Source organism: Leptopilina boulardi, unplaced genomic scaffold, assembly GCF_019393585.1.
Source record: "Leptopilina boulardi isolate dan_hultmark-lab unplaced genomic scaffold, ZJU_Lbou_2.1 LbouV2_214, whole genome shotgun sequence".
Taxonomy (NCBI): domain Eukaryota; kingdom Metazoa; phylum Arthropoda; class Insecta; order Hymenoptera; family Figitidae; genus Leptopilina; species Leptopilina boulardi.
The window spans coordinates 4,313,405-4,331,734 of record NW_026137768.1 but is presented as its reverse complement, the minus strand read 5'-3'; the positions used below and the strand labels follow the sequence as shown (position 1 = coordinate 4,331,734).

At 27.2% G+C, this 18,330-nt stretch overlaps 1 protein-coding gene across 7 annotated transcripts in view; it reads right to left on the bottom strand.

Annotated features, from left to right (window-relative positions):
* Positions 1-18,330, bottom strand: part of LOC127279175 (mushroom body large-type Kenyon cell-specific protein 1) — a 189,345-nt gene that overhangs the window by 145,260 nt on the left and 25,755 nt on the right. For 5 of the 7 annotated variants that reach the window (XM_051301383.1, XM_051301381.1, XM_051301382.1 and 2 more), the window contains exon 1: positions 1,285-2,183. The exons of 1 other annotated variant lie outside the window; for it this stretch is intronic. The gene's annotated coding sequence lies outside the window, so the exon portion shown is untranslated. Of the gene's footprint in view, positions 1-1,277; positions 2,184-18,330 lie in introns of those variants that run through there. One more of the 7 variants, XM_051301386.1, reaches the window with a different exon arrangement.

Below are 18,330 nucleotides of genomic sequence, written 5' to 3'. Positions count from 1 at the left end.
ATCAATTTTCAGATAAAATTTTTAACAATTTCAAAAATGTTAGAATTTTTCAATTAATGATTTTTTTTTTAAAATAAGAATGAAAATTTTCGATCCATTTTCCGATAATGTATATACAAAGAAAAAAAATTCACTATTATAGCATTTTCAACGACAAAATAATTTGCCCAAAGAAAGGTTTATTTTCCAAAAAAAAAAAATTGTATTCCAAAAAATTATGTTCCCGAGGAACTTTTCTAATTAATTATTTATATTAAGCAAAATAATTAATTATTAAATATTAATTTAATTATAAAGAATCACTTTTTTTTGAGAAAAAATGTTCATTAGAAAAAGTCCTATATCTTTTTTTTTAATAAACTGTCAAATTTTTTTTAATAATTTCAAAAAATTTCAATTTTTCAATAATTTAATTCTATTATTAATTTTCCACAAAAAAAAGGAGGGAAATTTTCGATCCATTTTCCGATAATGAATATACAAAGAACACAAATTCACTGTCAGCATTTTCAAAATAATTCGCCCAAAGTGTTTTCCAAAAGAAAAAAATTGTATTCCAAAAAATTATGTTCCCAAGGAATTTTTCTAATTAATTATTTAAATTAAGAAAAATAATTAATTATTAAATATTAATTTAATTATAAAGAATCAGATAATAAAAATATTGGAAAAAAAGTTCTTTGGGAACATGACAATTTTTTTTTTTTTTGAGAAACACTATTCCAGCACTTTTTTTTTGGAAAAAAATGTCAATTGGAAAAAGTTCTACCTTTTTTTTTAATCGACTGTTATTATTTTTCAAAAATTTCAATTTTTCAATAAATAATTTTCAAAAGAAAGAAGGGAAATTTTCCTTGATCACAAAATTCACTGTCAGCATTTTCAACACGTGGAAAATCACTGTTTTTTGTTTTGGAGGGAAAAACTTATTCAGTATTTTTTTTTAGAAAAAAGCCATATAATGATCGAATCTAGCGTTTAATTTATTTTTTTTTTTTAGCCATTTTGAGTGTGCGTCGAAAGGCAGTTGTGGGCTTGGCTCGTTGTCCTTACTTCTTCTCTCCCGCGCACCTATGCCATCAAACACACACACACACACATAGATGCAAAAACTTACACTCACACAGACACACACACACAAATTCAATATCACACACACACACACAGAGCTCTCCCTCTCCATCTTTTCGCCTTTCGTTCTCTCTCCTCTTCTTCCGTTCCTTCTCTCCTAGCAAGGCGATTCTCTAGGTATGTAATTGCTGGAAAGGAACACTGACTACTCACTGTCGTCACCGTCGCTCGAGGATCCCAAGAAAATGGCCCTGTCGTTGTCCCAAAAAAAAAGAAATTTCTTTTTTTTCTTTTTTCAAACAGAATCTTCCAACTTATTTGCTCCACTTCACTTTTTTTTTTAAATTATTAAAGCTCCTCCGGTTGGCACCCAAAAAAAGGAAAAAAAAAAAAAAGATTCGAAAACAAACTATCACGAATGCATGCCCCAAGGTCACTGTACCGCGAAAATCTGGAGAACCGCGTGGAGACCAATGCAATCCTTATCTCATGCCGGCAAAAAAAAAAATGGAAAAAAATATTTGGGATTAGTCCTCGATAACAATAATCGAGAAAGGCAGTGTGAGCACTTAAAAAATTATTCCACCTGGAGGGGAGGGGGTGTCACTTCACTTGTTTATCAGTTTTGCACTTTTTTAAAAAAAAAAGACTTCACTATTTTTTTTATCCTTCTTAGAAGGCAGGTACCCTTGAATTTTTACCGCAGTTCTCCTTTTTTGAAATTTAAAAAGATTTCGACAATTTTTTTTATGACGAATATATATGCACACTAACACTTTTTTTTTTGTTTTATTTATTTATTTTTTTTTTTTTAAATCGCACAACTCGGAGGAGAGAGACTTGCTAGCCAGCCAGCCAGCCTCGCTGCCTTGCTGCCTGCCACTCCGGCTGGAATATGCGTTTACGACTTGCGTTGGGTCGCGCTGCGCTCCCGTAACTGCATCCGCGTCCGCCAGTTCGGCTTGCGCGCTAGGAGCGCCGCCATCCGAACACACCAACCCCTCTCCACAAAATTCAAAGGTTACCACCACCATAAGCACCGTCGCGACGCTAGTGCACCTCAACAGAGATATATAGGCAAGGCAAACTCTCTCGCATACGTGACGCGCCAAAGCACGACACACGAGTGAGTGTGTGGGCTTTTTCGACATTTCACTATATGTACATACACATATATACATATTTAAGGAGCATGCGTGCTTTTTTTGCTAGTGTATGTGTGTGTGTGTGTCTGTATGCAACTTCGTATTGTTGACGGATTTACGGAGAAACAAAAAGACACATACTTTTTCTTTATTTAAAAAAAAAAATTATTATTATTCTTCTCTAATGAGGAAAAAAGTTTTTGGTAAAAATTAGTATTTCGTGAAATACCGAGGTGTATAAGATCAAAATTTGAGAAACAAAAATTTACGGAGAAACAAAAAAAACACTTCAGTTTTACTTTTTCTTTATTTAAAAAAAAAAATTATTATTATTCTTCTCTAATGAGGACAAAAGTTTTTGGTAAAAATTAGTATTTCGAGAAATACCAAGGTGGTATAAGATCAAAATTTGAGCCTAAATACTTCTAAAGTATTTTTTAAAGATGATATTTAGAAAACTTCAGATAGTTGAAGATATTTCAAAATATTTTGAAGATACATCATCATGCAAAAAAATATTCACCTGGAACCATAAATTTCTCTTGAATAGCGATATATTTATCTAAAGTATAGCGAAAACTTTCACTGTTTTAGTAAAACATATCCCTCTTTTAAGTAAAAATTTTTTTGCGTGCAAAGTACTTCAATAAGGTACTTCTGAATATTTATAACGATACTTCAAATAATTAAAGATATTTCAGATAATTTAAAATACTTCAAATACTATATTATTTTAAGATAATTCAAAATATTTCACGATACTTTAGATAATTCTCGATACATGGTGAAAAAAGAATTATTGTGGTTACTAAAAATTAAGTCCACACAACAATTCCAAATTGTCAATATACTCTCTATAAATCTGAATAGTTTTCTACTAATGAACTCTCTAAATTTGAATTAGTAAAAAAGTTGACTAATTTGAATTAGTGACTCACTTTTTGCTTCTCAATTAGTAAAATTTTACTAATTATTAGTAACTTTTACTAACAATTAGTAAAATTTAACTAATTCTAAAGCAAAAAGTGAATCACTAATTTAAATTAGTAAACATTTTTATTAATTCAGATTTGGAGAGAAAGGATGTGGATTCGTTTACAAATTGAGTTAATAACGGTTTTGACTCTTTCTTAGTAGAAAACTACTATTTCATGGAGTAAATCGGCTTAATAAGTTAAAATAGTAAAAAATACGATTTACTTCATGAATTAGTAGTTTTCTACTAGCAATTAGTAGTATTCTACTAAAAAAGAATCAAAACTGTTACTAATTCAATTGGTAAACGAATCCGCACTCTTTCATTAGTAGAAAAACTACTAATTCAGATTTAGAGAGTAGAACCAACAGTTCTATTTGTTTTTGGGACAAAAAAAAATTGTTAAAATGGGATTATTATTAAAACTATTCGGATATTGTTCGGTGAACAAACAGAATTGTTTGATGAACAAAGAAAATTGTTATGGAACAGTTGAAATAACAAAACTAAATTGTTATATCGGCAATACAATTTGTTGTATTAACAAAGCTTTGATCCGTCTAATACAATTTGTTTAGTTTCTACGCCTTCTAAAATAATTGATAGCAGATTTCCGTAGGTCATATCACCAGTTTCATTTGCATTTAAAATCTGTGGAACATGCAGCTTCTGAATCAAATTCTTTGACTTTTGAAACAAAAAAATTATTTTGAGTTGGATATCATCAGTTTCATTTGCATTAAAATCTGTGGAACATTAAGTTTCTGAATCACATTCTTTGAACTGAAACCAACAAATTATTTTGAGTTGAAATTTGTTGTTAAATAATATTTAACACACATTTTGTATTTTTTAAGCTGAGGTTATATGTTCAATAGTAACCGAGTATAACTTACCGATAAACGATGAAATTGTCTCTTCATCTATTCAATACACTTGCAATAGATTTCTCACTTTAACCGGATTCATTATTTAACAACACTTTGTAATTTAAAAAAAAAAGTTAATAATAAAAGCAAAAGTGGCACATGTGCCAGAATCAAACGACGCGACGATCTGCACGCCAGTTTGCGAGAATTCAAGATGACCACGTGACATGGAACAATAAACTTGTCAGCTGAACATAAATCTGGATTGTTCCATCAGCAATCGACAGAGAGTTTGCTTCTGCAACTGTACGGAATTGCAAACTGACAACAAAACTGACAACAAAAAATTCGTATTTTTGTTAAAACAACATACATTTGTATTGACAACAATCCGAATTGTAATATTAACATTTCGAATTGTAATATCAAAAAATCTACTGACAACAATCCAAAAATTGTTTGCACCACAATCCCATTTTTTTCCGTGTACCTCAAATATAATTTACGACACTTCAGATATAACTCACAATATTTCACTTGAAAATTCTTCAAAATCCCAGGTAGCACGTAAGCTTGCAGCAACCTTGCGGAAAGCTTGCCGCGCAATATTGCCAACCATGCACGGCAAATTTGCCGCAAGCTTACTGCAAGCTTTAAATGTCTTATACCTGACCGAAAACTTAAAAAGTAAGTTTATCGAAACATTGCAGTGTAAGATAACTGTAAGATTGCACAATAAGATTATCGCAAGATTGCTCGGTAATCTTGCACGGTAAGCTTGTAGCAATGTTGGTGGGAGGTTGCCGTGCAAGCTCACTCAGCAATCTTGCGATTATCATATTGTGCAATCTTACAGTTATCTTACACTGCAATGTTTCGGTAAACTTACTTTTTAAGTTTTCGGTCAGGTGAGATATTTGAAGCTTACAGTAAACTGGCCGCAAGTTTTCCGTGTAAGGTTGGCAATATTGCGCTGCAAGCATACCGCAAGATTGGTGAAATCTTACGTGCTATTTGAGTTCATTCACGGTACTCTCAAATACTTTGAATCAGCTAAAGTGTCCTAAATTATTTATCCGTTAAATATGTAATCTTTTTTGTCTCGAAATCGAAATTAATGAAATTCCAAAACAGAAAAATTTGCCGTCATGAAGAATCGAAACCTGGCCTTTGTGTTTGCTAATCCAATGGGGAAGCCATACAACCATCTTACAAGTTAAGAACTAAATGCACCACTGTGACGCAAAATTATTAAAAACGTAGTCAAAACCTTAAAGACGAATGCAAAATTGATTAAAACTTGTAACTCGGGGTGTTTTTCGGATCCAATAATAATCCGCTTTCTTTGCTGATAACGCGATTATCCAAAGTCCGATTTTCAAAATGCCTAAAAAATTTTTTTAAATTAAAAAGATTGGCTTGAAACTTGCAACTCGCGGAGGTTTTCAGGATCGCTAGAGATCCTGAAAACCGAATATATATATATATATATATATATATATATATATATATATATATGCGACACCCAAAGGAGTGAAGTGAATCGCACGGGTTAGAGAGACTGCTAGATATATATAATAGTAGTCGACGTCTTTTCGACGATGTCAATTCTACTGCTCATTTACAAACTGACCTAAATTGAGTTTTTATTCGTTCCTCGAATGTACCATATATATATATTTGTATGCGTTATATGAAGAAAAATTGAAAGATGTTCGACAGACCGGAAAATATTTCTATACTTAACGAATAAAATTCCTTTGTTCGAATTATTATTTGATTTAATTTCCCAATAACCAATTTTTCATACTACAGAATTTTTACTTAACCGAAAAATCATTTAACAGAATTTCTAATTTAAAATCAACCAATCATAATTTTATGGATAAATTTTGATCCCACTTGGAAAGATTCCCCGGAAAGTGCCCCCTGGAGGTTCTATCAGAATTCCGCCGGAACTTCCAACGTAATTCCGTCGGAATTCCGCCGGAGTTCCAAAGAATTTCCGATGGTATTCCGACGGAATTCCAATTAATTTTTTTTCAAAATTTTTAGAGTCCTAATTCCGTCGGAACTCCGTCGGAATCCTATTGGAAATTCTTTGGATTTCCGGTGGAATTCCGATGGAATTACGTTGGAAGTTCCGGCGGAATTCTGATAGAACCTTCAGAGGGCACTTTCCGGGGAATCTTTCCAAGTGGGATTGTTTGATTTTAAAAATCGCGGCGAAATGTTTCTGTTTTTGTTCGGTCATTTTCAATTTCGGACAAATGAAAATTCTATCAATTACTCTCTAAATCTGAATTAGTAAAAATGTTTACTAATTTAAATTAGTGACTCACTTTTTGCTTTAGAATTAGTTAAATTTTACTAATTGTTAATAAAAGTTACTAATAATTAGTAAAACTTTACTAATTGAGAAGCAAAAAGTGAGTCACTAATTCAAATTAATAAACTTTTTTACTAATTTAGATTTAGAGAGTAGAAATTCTGTTAAATGATTTTTCGGTTAAGTAAAAATTCTGCAGAAAAATCGGTTTTATGGAAATTATATCAAATAATAATTCGAACAAATGAAAATTCATCTGAAAGAATAAAATAAAAATTCTTTATAATGCCTATATTATGTTGAATATGAAAATTTGAGCAAATAAAAATTCTCTAATATAGAAAATCGGTTTGATGAAAATTCTACAAAATATACTTATTTAAACAAATAAAAATTCAAGACCGTTTTAAATGAAACTTTTGTAATATCCATACGGAGAAATTGTATAATTCTTTATTTTACATTTAATAACAGGTGAAAGAGTAAAGGAGTAAGATGTTAGCTTCGAACAGAGGAATCAATAACTTCAAAATGGTAAGAGAGTCTATAAGTAACAGTAAAGACCATATTCCATTGGACACTGTCTTAAAATAAATAATAAATATACTTGAACATTGGATTTTGTGAATCTAGGGGGTCATTGCTCTGCGAGAAAAGAGGATCGTTACATAACAGAGAGTTTGCCTGAAAACGTGTTTTCATATATATATATATATACAGAAACGTGCGGTCGAAATGGACTATGATTTATCGCTTCGGATTTCCAAGGCCATAATTAATTATCGAATTTACTTTCCTAAAAGTTCTCACACAAAGCAACATTTCCAAGTATAATTATATAAAACTTGTATATTCTCACATCGCACATCTTTCGAAATTATTTTTCTATTTTTTTTCAAATTTCTCAAATATATATATATATACTTTTTTCCACGAATAATTTTATAAATTCAATTTAAAATTCAAAAATTAATATTATTTTTTAGAATTTCTTTTTTAAAGAATTTTTAATTAACAGAATTTTTATGTAATTTTTATTTGGTATAGAATTCTTGAAAACGCCCCTAATTTTTATTTGTCCGAAATTTCAAATGGCGGAACAAACAATTGATTTCGGCGCGATTTTTAAAATCCACTAATTACGATTTTCTTGACAACTTTTGATTGGTGAATTTTAAAAATCGCGCCGAAATTTTTCTGTCGATTGTTTATGTTCGGACATTTACAATTTCGGACAAGTAAAAATTCGGCGTTTTAAGAATTCTTTACAATAAAAATTCGATACATAAGAATTTTGTTAAGTAAAAATTTGTTTAAAAAGAAATTCTGTCAAATTTTAATTCAAAAAATGAAATTTGTGTAAAAAATAATTATATATCGAATAAAATTTTTTTAAAATGAAAATTCTAACTAATGATTTTCATGGGATAATCATATAGGCGCTCTCAAAAAACTAAATTGTAAAAATATGTAATATAAATAAAATAAAAAATGTAAATAAAAATTATGCAGTTATTTTTTATACAAAGTTTGCAAAAATTATTCTATTTTTATTTGAAATCTTAAAATTTTTTTTCGAAAATACAAAATAATGCCATAAAATTATAAAAATTAAAAAAAAATTGAAATATGATTCTTTGATTCAGAAAATAAAAAAAAAAATTAATTTCGTTGGAGCACATACAGAAACGCTGACAATTTGTATTTGGGTCATGTTTACCGCATGATATAGTTATCTATATTTGCACTGTTTTTCAGATTTGTGCAAAAAAAAAAATTCACTGCAATATATTGTTTGTTCCAAAAGACTATTACATATATATCGTGCAATTTTCAGTTTTATAGAAAACAACTTACAAATGTGACAAATTTTTTCAAAATTTTCTTTAAAAATTATTATTATTATTATTATAAAATATATATTAAATTTAATGAATATATTTATAAATTAAATATTCTTGAACCATTTTCTCAAAAGAACTTTTATATATAAAAGACATTTTTAATTGAAAAAAAAAATGTCTTTTAATTTTATCGGTAAAATGATTTATGTGTCTGCTTTTTATCAATCGCTTCTCATTCTCTATTTCACGAATATTTCAAATGATTCGTTAATACTTGAAAATTTCAATTTATTTAGCAGAATCGCGAATACATTATCGAAAAAAAAAATATATATATATACACCACGCTCCTCCAATATGAGATTGCCGCAGTGGCAAATCAAAAGAAGAAAAAACTCTCGAATTCAATATTTAAGAAATGAAAAAAAAATTAATATTTTATTTCTTTTATATATTGCACTGAATAAGCTTCTCGTGAATGAATTTTCATTAATTTTGAAACGACTTCACGGAATTGATAACGTTTATTGATTATAAAATTTTTATAAAAATTTTAAAACTTATAAAAATTCAAATCATTTTGCAGTTACATATATATAATATATATTGAATTTTTTTTTTAATTTCATAAATATAATTTTTAAAAGAAAAAAAAACGGTTATTCAATCTTTATAACAAATTGAAAATTAATATAACAAATGGAAATTAAATTTATTAAGATGATTAATTCACTTTTGTCGGTATTTCTATAAAAGATTACAGTAATTAAAAATTTTTAAAAAAAATATGTCCGGTTTTGTAAATTGTAGCAAAAAATTAATTTTTAAATATTTATATGAAAATTTTATTAAAACTCTTCATAGAGACTAAAAGAACATTTCAATACCTATAACCTATAAATATATATTTAATACAATTAACGATGCTGTCATAACGTTTGGTTGTCCGAATATGTAATTGTCCCAATTTTTATTTATCTAAATTTCTATTTGTCCGAATATCTATTTATCCGAATTTATAATTGTCCTAATTTCTGTTTGTCCGAATTTTTTTTATCCAAAATTCTATTTATCCGAATTTCTATTTGTCCGAATATCTATTTATCCGAATTTATGTTTGTCAGAATTTATAATTTTCCCAATTTTTATTTATCTAAATTTCTATTTGTCCGAATATCTATTTATCTGAATTTATAATTGTCCTAATTTCTGTTTGTCCGAATTTTTTTTATCCAAAATTCTATTTATCCGAATTTCTATTTGTCCGAATATCTATTTATCCGAATTTATGTTTGTCAGAATTTATAATTTTCCCAATTTTTATTTATCTAAATTTCTATTTGTCCGAATATCTATTTATCCGAATTTATAATTGTCCTAATTTCTGTTTGTCCGAATTTTTTTATCCAAAATTCTATTTATCCGAATTTCTACTTATCCGAGTTTCTATTTATCCGAATTTATACTTGTCCGAATTTATGTTTGTCCGAATTTATAATTTTCCCAACTTTTGATTTATCTAAATTTCTATTTGTCCGAATATCTATTTATCCGAATTTATAATTGTCCTAATTTCTGTTTGTCCGAATTTTTTTTATCCAAAATTATATTTACCCGAATTTCTACTTATCCGAGTTTCTATTTATCCGAATTTATACTTGTCCGAATTTATGCTTGTCCTAATTTATATTTATCCGAATTTATACTTGTCTGAATTTATGTTTGTCCTAATTTATATTTTTCCGAATTCCTATTAGTTCGAATTTATATTTGTAGGAATAATAATAATAATTAAGTAACCAACGATTATTATTAGAATCAATTTTTTTTTTCAGTGTATATTTTTCTTTTGTCGTAAAATATATAAATAAACTGGTCCATATATATGACACTTTTGCGATGAAAGAAGAAAATTTATTTTAAATTTACTATATTTGAAAATTAAAGTTTAATTTCCTGTCACATGTAATTTGCCTCTTTTCGTCGGTGCATGTATAATTGAAATTCGGCCCGTTTCATGGAACGCATTCACACATGAAACAAGAGGAGCAAGAGAAGGGGAGTCTGCGATTATAAATCTTGAATTTCGGCTCCGTGAGAAAAAAAAAGCTTTGGCACTTTAATTCGCCTTTTTTTTTTAAATTTATAATCCAATTTTTTTAAATTCACTTTCTATTTAAAAAAAAAAAATATTAAATCAAAGGAATAGAAAAAACAGAGTTTATCAAAACTTGATTACAATTATAATTAAATAAAAAATGTATTAATTATAAATTGATAAAATAATTATTTATAATTATTTATTTTTATTATTTATTTCAGTTTCTATAAAATTTGTCAGTTAATAATGAATTTTATGAATTCAGTGATGAGAATTAAAATTTTATATTATTATTAAATTGATAAAGGAAACAAAATGTTGCAAAAGTCTTGTGTAACAGAAAATGCTTCAATTTTTAGAATGCACACAAGAGGCGAGAAATTACAAAAATATGAACTTATAAGAAGAAAAAAAAGGCATTACATAAACGATATGACGCTGATCAAGAAGGACGTAAACACAAAGTTCCAACCGGTATTGGGTGATCGTGAGTATATATCTCAGCAAGGTCACAAGCCAATCAAAAATCAATCGACTCTGAGAAGTTTAAAATAGATGTGTTTCAAGAGGGAAGGTGAATTCTTATTCCAACAATAAATAACAAAAAGTTTGCAATTTACACGCGAATCTTCAATATACACAATATTAATATATATTATATCATTTTTAGATTTCATCAAAAAACGCGAAAAACGCGATTCTCAATTTTTGATTGAAATTCAAGAAATTTATTAAAGGTTTAAATTAATAAATATAATTGTTAATTAAAAATTAAAATTTTTTTAAATAATAGATCCAAATTTTATAAATTAATTCGTGATTTTTTAATTAATTTATTAATTACAACTTACACTTATCTTCAATATACAATATCGCGATTTTAATATATTATATTATTACCATTATTATTATTATTATTACCATTATTATTATTATTATTATTATTATTATTATTATTATTATTATTATTATTATTATTATTTATTATTATCATTATTATTATTTTTTTTATTATTATCATTATTATTATTTTTTATTAATATTATTATTAATTATTTATTTAAGTAACTAAATATTTTTACAATCTCTCTCTGCTTTATTTTTTTTTATTTAAAATTATTAACGTACGTTGTAAACGTAAAACTAAGAATGAAAAATCTCACCGGAATTGGGGATCGAACCCGAAACCTTGGGGACGTAAATCGGAAACGCATACCACGCTACTACGCTACTTTTTTTTATTATATATTCAGTACTCGATTCAATATATATATATTCAATAAAATTAAAATAATAAATAAATTCATGAATTTATTAATGACAAAATCACGAATATTTTTTATTTAATATCGATTTTAAATTAAAAAAAAAATTTTAATAACATTTTTTCGATTTCAAATACAATTTTTATATATTAAAAGTTCAATGCGTCGAACTGAGAAAACCGTTACATAACATTATTATTTCTTTGATGTATATTTAAAACCGAATTAAAAAAAAATACAACAAAAAAATCCAACTAATTTTTCCAAGGTATATAATAATAGTTTATATATCGTCAAGGTTTCTAATTTAAAAATAGAATTGAAAAAAAATTTACAATATTGAAAAATGAAAAAATTAAATTTTCTCAATTTTACATGTATTTTTCAATTTATAATTTTTTTTTTTACACACACACATCAAGGTCGATTTGTCTCAATTCTCTTTTCTCCATTACAAAAAAAAAAAAAAAAAAAACTGCAATTCCTTAATTGCTGCACATCGCGCATAAAATGCATTATTCATATACGGGCAAAATTCGTCCAAACTCCATTAATATGCTCGATCCATTTTTCCCAACCTTAATGCTCGTTGTCGATTTTTATCTCATTTCGCACGAATGTCTAATTTGTTATGACGTTCATCACGACAAGTGAGGGAATCGGAATTATTAGCAATAAAAAAAAAAAAGAAAAAAAAAAATTGATAATGTAAAAAAAAGTAACACGCGCAACTCCTAAACGACTTTTGATCTTTTATATAGAAATTCGTGTGATTCGTTTATTTATATATATATATATATATATATATATATATTTACAAGATGGCAGTCAAAATGAAGAGAGATTAGATACCAGTGAATTATATTGTATCAAAGGTGGGGGAGGGGATAAGGTTTGAGGGCATCAAAAGAAGAGGGGAGGAGAGAGAGAGGGACGCCTCTCCGTCGGCGATCGGAGTTGCGGTTACGTAATTGCAAAATTAATGTATTTTCCAGAAACGAGACGGGCGCGGGACGGTTTTGCGCCATTGGTTCGCTTCAATGTGCCTCAAGCTCTCCTATCCGATTCTATACTTGACATTAAATTCCGTCGGCCTTCTAGAAGCTGTCCGTGTGGTATTAGAGTCCGCATAGCCTTTCTCTTCTCAACCAATGCCCAAGCAACGCCAACCGAAAAATTTACGCCTACCACTGTGAGAGCGCGGTATATATACGTATACACACACTTGTGTTCGTTTTACATATATATATATATTGCATACTCACACTTTTTCGTGTCAGACCTCGATTCATAGACCGACTTTTATATATACCATCATTATTAGGTATATAATCTATCAACAATTCTAATCTACTAGTGTATCAAAGTCTCCTCTCGCGCTTCTTTAATAATTGTCAATTGTCTTTTGTTTCTTTGCGCAAATGAAAAATTTCTTTTTATTACTTTGTTTTTCTTGCACTTTTTGGAGAACACAATATATCTTATATTTTTTTTTTATTAAAAATTTTATTTTTAATTTTTAATTTTATTACAATTTTTATTTCTACTTTAATTTTCAATTTTTATATTTAAGAAAGGTGAAGAAATAAACAAAAAAGTTAGAAAAATTTTTATTTGTCCGAATGTCTATTTGTCCGAATTTCTATTTATCCGAATTTCTATTCATCCAAATGTTTATCTGTCCGAATTTCTGTTTATCCAAATTTCTATTTGTGCGAATTTCTATTTATAAAAATTTCAATTTGTCTGAATTTCTATTTATCCAAATTTTTATTTGTCCGAATTTCTGTTTATCCAAATGTCTATTTGTCCAAATTTTTATTTGTCCGAATTTCTATTTGTAATAATTTATATTTGTCCGAATTTATAATTATCCAAACTTCTATTTGTCCGAATTTCTATTTACACGAAATTTCTATTCATCCAAATGTCTATTTGTCCAAATTTTTATTTGTCCGAATTTCTATTTGTAATAATTTATATTTGTCCGAATTTATAATTATCCAAACTTCTATTTGTCCGAATTTATACTTATCGAAACGTCTATTTGTCCAAACATCTTTTTGTAATAATTTCTATTGGTCCCAATTTATATACTTATCCAAACTTCTATTTGTCCGAATTTAAACTTATCGAAACGTCTATTTGTCCAAACTTCTTTTTGTAATAATTTCTATTTGTCCCAATTTCTATTTATCCAAATTTCTATTCATCCAATTGTCTATTTGTCAGAAATTCTAATTTATCCAAATTTCTATTTGTCCGAATTTTTATTTATCCAAATTTTTATTTGTAATAATTTATATTTGTCCCAATTTCTATTTGTCCGAATTTCTATTTGTAATAATTTCTATTTGTCCGAATTTATACTTATCCAAACTTTGATTTGTCCGAATTTCTATTTGTAATAATTTATATTTGCCCCAATTCCTATTTGTCCGAATTTATACTTATCCAAATTTCTATTTGTCCGAATTTCTATTCATCCAATTGTCTATTTGTCAGAAATTCTAATTTATCCAAATTTCTATTTGTCCGAATTTTTATTTATCCAAATTTTTATTTGTCCGAATTTCTATTTGTAATAATTTATATTTGCCCCAATTCCTATTTGTCCGAATTTATACTTATCCAAATTTCTATTTGTCCGAATTTCTATTCATCCAATTGTCTATTTGTCAGAAATTCTAATTTATCCAAATTTCTATTTGTCCGAATTTTTATTTGTCCGAATTTCTATTTGTAATAATTTATATTTGTCCCAATTTCTATTTGTCCGAATTTTTATTTGTAATAATTTATATTTGTCCGAATTTATACTTATCCAAACTTTGATTTGTCCGAATTTCTATTTGTAATAATTTATATTTACCCCAATTCCTATTTGTCCGAATTTATACTTTTCGAAATTTCTATTTGTCCGAATTTCTATTTATTCAAATGTCTGTTTGTCAGAAATTCTAATTTATCCAAATTACTATTTGTCCGATTTTATGCTTGTCCGCAAACGTCTATTTATCCGAATTTCTATTTATCCAAATTTCTATATGTCCGATTTTATACGTGTCGGTATTTTTATTTGTCCGCAATTTTAAATGACCGAACAAACAAAGTAACAAAGCTATTAGAAGTTTCTTTGATTTAAATTATTGAATTGTTTTCACATTGAATTTATATATATATAGTTAAATAGTGTTTATTAAGATAAAAAAATAATGAATAAATGATATATAAAAAGTGTGAAACATGTATTAAGGGAGAGAGTGAATGACATTTGCCAAAGGAGTGCATCGTTATATGCTATTGCGTCTGATTGTATAAACGTTAATCGCTTAATTTTCTATCTCGCTCGCACACACGTTACAGAGACGATAATTGCGCTACAGAGAGAGGACGTTTATGTTTTATTATATTTTATTATTTTTTCTTCAACTGTAAACATTGTTCTAAAGTCAGAAAAGAATTTTATTGAATTAAGTTTTGCATATTCGCAAAAGTATACCTCATTTTAGTATTTTAGTATTTTTCAATATTTTATTATGTTATTAATATTTTTGTACTTTTTTGTATTATAGGTATATTAGTATTTTTTATTATTATAGTATTTTAGTACTTTTGTAGTATTAGAGTATTTTTTAAAAATTTTAGAATTCTACACGGAGAAAAATGGAGCTGAGTTTCTAGTAATAATTCCTATGGAATAGTAATAATTATATTTTTCTAGTAAAAATTACTATTAATTGTAAAATGTACTTTTCATGAAGTAAATATTACTATTTATGGTAGTAAAAATTACTAATAGTAATTATTACAGTAGTCACTTTAAAAATTACTACAGATGTAATGGAAATTGCTTTGCGATTTTTAAATTTTATAACGCCATTGTAAATTTTATTAAATTTTGTATTAATTTTTACATTCAACATTTTTTAAATATTACTCGTAGAAATCCTAATAAGCACTACTGCGGAATATAAAAATTGCTTCTGCAAGAAACAAGTTTTACTATTGCAGAACAAACTTTTTACTCGAAAAAGTAGTAATCCGTACCACTACTACTATACGCCTGTGGGTGTGTGATTACGTCACTACGGTCATGCGCAGCGATCGTAGCCTGACGTTGTTAAAGTGATCCGGCATTTTCGGGTTAGAAAGCAAAGACAGTCTTTGTTAGAAACTTAGAAAGAACTTATATATAAGTATAAAAAATGTAAATTTCATCTTAATAAAAAAATGTTTGACAATAAATAATTTTAGCATTTTAAATTAATTTTTAATTCCTACATTTTATTTATTTATATCAATTTCCAAAGTATGCAATTCCTGCGTATATAATGAATATCAATTGATTACTTAATTAACTTTTAATTAATTACTATCTAATTAAATAATAAAAATAAATAATATAATAATTATTATACCTATAATAATAAAATAAATAAAAAAAACATAAAGAAATAAACTTCTTAAGATTTTATGTATATTAGTATTAATTATTATTTGCTAATACTTCAAAGTTTTATATACTACAATGTGCAATTCCAACTGTTTTATATATAAAATTTTTATAACATTTGCTTAAATAATTCTTATTTATTTTGTAGAAATATTTTATTTTATTTATTTTATTATTATTATAAATTTTTATATGTTAATTTAATATCTTATCTAAATAAATACAATTTATGATTCATTTTATTAAAGAGGGGTATGTGGGTAAATTACGTTTTTGAGTGCAGCGGTTGCGACGGCCGAGAGGCTTAGTGAAAAAGCGTGCGATTTAGGGTTATTGCGTTTAGATATAAGTTTCGTAGGTAGGGTTCTAATCCGTGTAGATGTAAGATTTTCCGATATGTTCAGTTGTTAATTGTAAGTGTGAATATGTTTAAAGAGTGAAACTTGTGAAATAATGAATATAATACGCATAAAGAGTGTTAATTAATTAAAAAAATTTTTTTTAAACGCACTGCTTTATTTTTATTTATTAAAATAAAACGAGAAAATATATAGCTCTCTATACTCGCTTCATCTTCTCATCACGTCGTGAACAAACGCGCAGGCGCGCAGCTGCACACGCGACAGAATTCCTTTCACCCGTACATGTGAGGCGCGTCATTGTAGTAGTACCGATTACTACTTTTTCGAGTAAAACTTATTACTATTTCTTTAGGAAATAGTAATAATTGTTCCGATTCATAATAAAAGTTGCTTCGATCCTAGCATTTATTGCTTGGGACATTTTAAATATTACTCAGCTTTTAATAAAAATTATATTCCTTGAGATGAATTATTCTTTTTTGAAAAAAGTAAAATTTCTTTAAAAAGAAACAAAAGTTACTATTTCTTGAGCAGGTCCAAAATTACTATTTGAAAGTAGTAATTTTTGATCGAAAATGTTACAATTATTACTATTTATTTTTCTCCGTGTAGAACTTTTTTGTATTATAGTATTTTAGTATTTTTTAATATTTTAGTACTTTTTTAGTATTAGAATTATTTAGTGTCTCAGTATTTTTCAGTATTTCAGTTAACTTCTTTTAGTATTATAGTACTTTTTTTTATTTTAGTACTTTTTTAGTATTAGAATTATTTAGTGTCTCAGTACTTTTCAGTATTTTAGTACTTCTTTTAGTATTATAGTACTTTTTAATATTTTAGTATTTTTCTAGTATTAGAATTATATTTAGTGTCTCAGTATTTTAGTACTTTTTTAGTATTATAGTATTTTTTGAGTATTTTAGTACTTATTTAATATTTTAGTATTTTCTTTGTTAGTTTAGTACTTTCTTGGAAATCAAAGTTTAATTTAGTTAATTCAACTAAATTTTTTTTTTCTAATGGATGAACGCATATATGTATTTCAAAAAAAGAGTGTAGTAAAAAATAAAAATAGTAAAAATATACTAATATTCTTCTCTCTCGTCTTGACATTAAACCTATTGTTCCACTGACACTATATCGATGCTAACGATCGCAATATAGCGCTCAGGTTATTGTTACACTATATACATATATATGTAATGCTGATGTCGGTTTCAAGATCATCTCCGCGCGCTTATACAACTCTTGGAAAGGAAAGAGAGGGACTTTTTCTCACCGCACTGGAATTAAATCTCGCTCGCGTTTATGGTGTTCAGCGAGAGATATAATAATAACAACTTTTTTTTTAGGCAAAACAATTTGCCTATATATAGTATATATAATGCTAAAATTGTATTGTTATAACTTAAACCATAAAGTTATATACATTTGTAATTTTCAAGGATATTCCAAATCCATTGAGAAAATTCCTTCTCATATGAGCACACGAGATATAGTTAATTTTTAAAAAATTTTACTGAATTACTATAAAAATTTTACAAAAACACACAAAAAAATCTTCACCTAAATCAGCGATACGTTTTACTAAAACAGGGAAAGTTTTTGCTATTCTACAGAGAAATATATCGCAGTTCCAGAGAAACTGATCGTTGTTCCACACAGGTGAAGATTTTTTTGCGTGAACTATATATAAACTAATTTTTAATTATTATTTTACAATACACAAAATTAGTTATAATACTTGAATTTATATATAATAAGCAAGTAGAGAGTATATATATGTAATTGAAACTTTCAGTTTATATCGTTTTGCCAAAATGTTTCTTTTTGTGAAATCAGAACAGAGAGAATAAATAGTGAAAAATTTCAACAAACGTGCAGGAAGTGTGTCCGGCATAAGTCGGCCGTT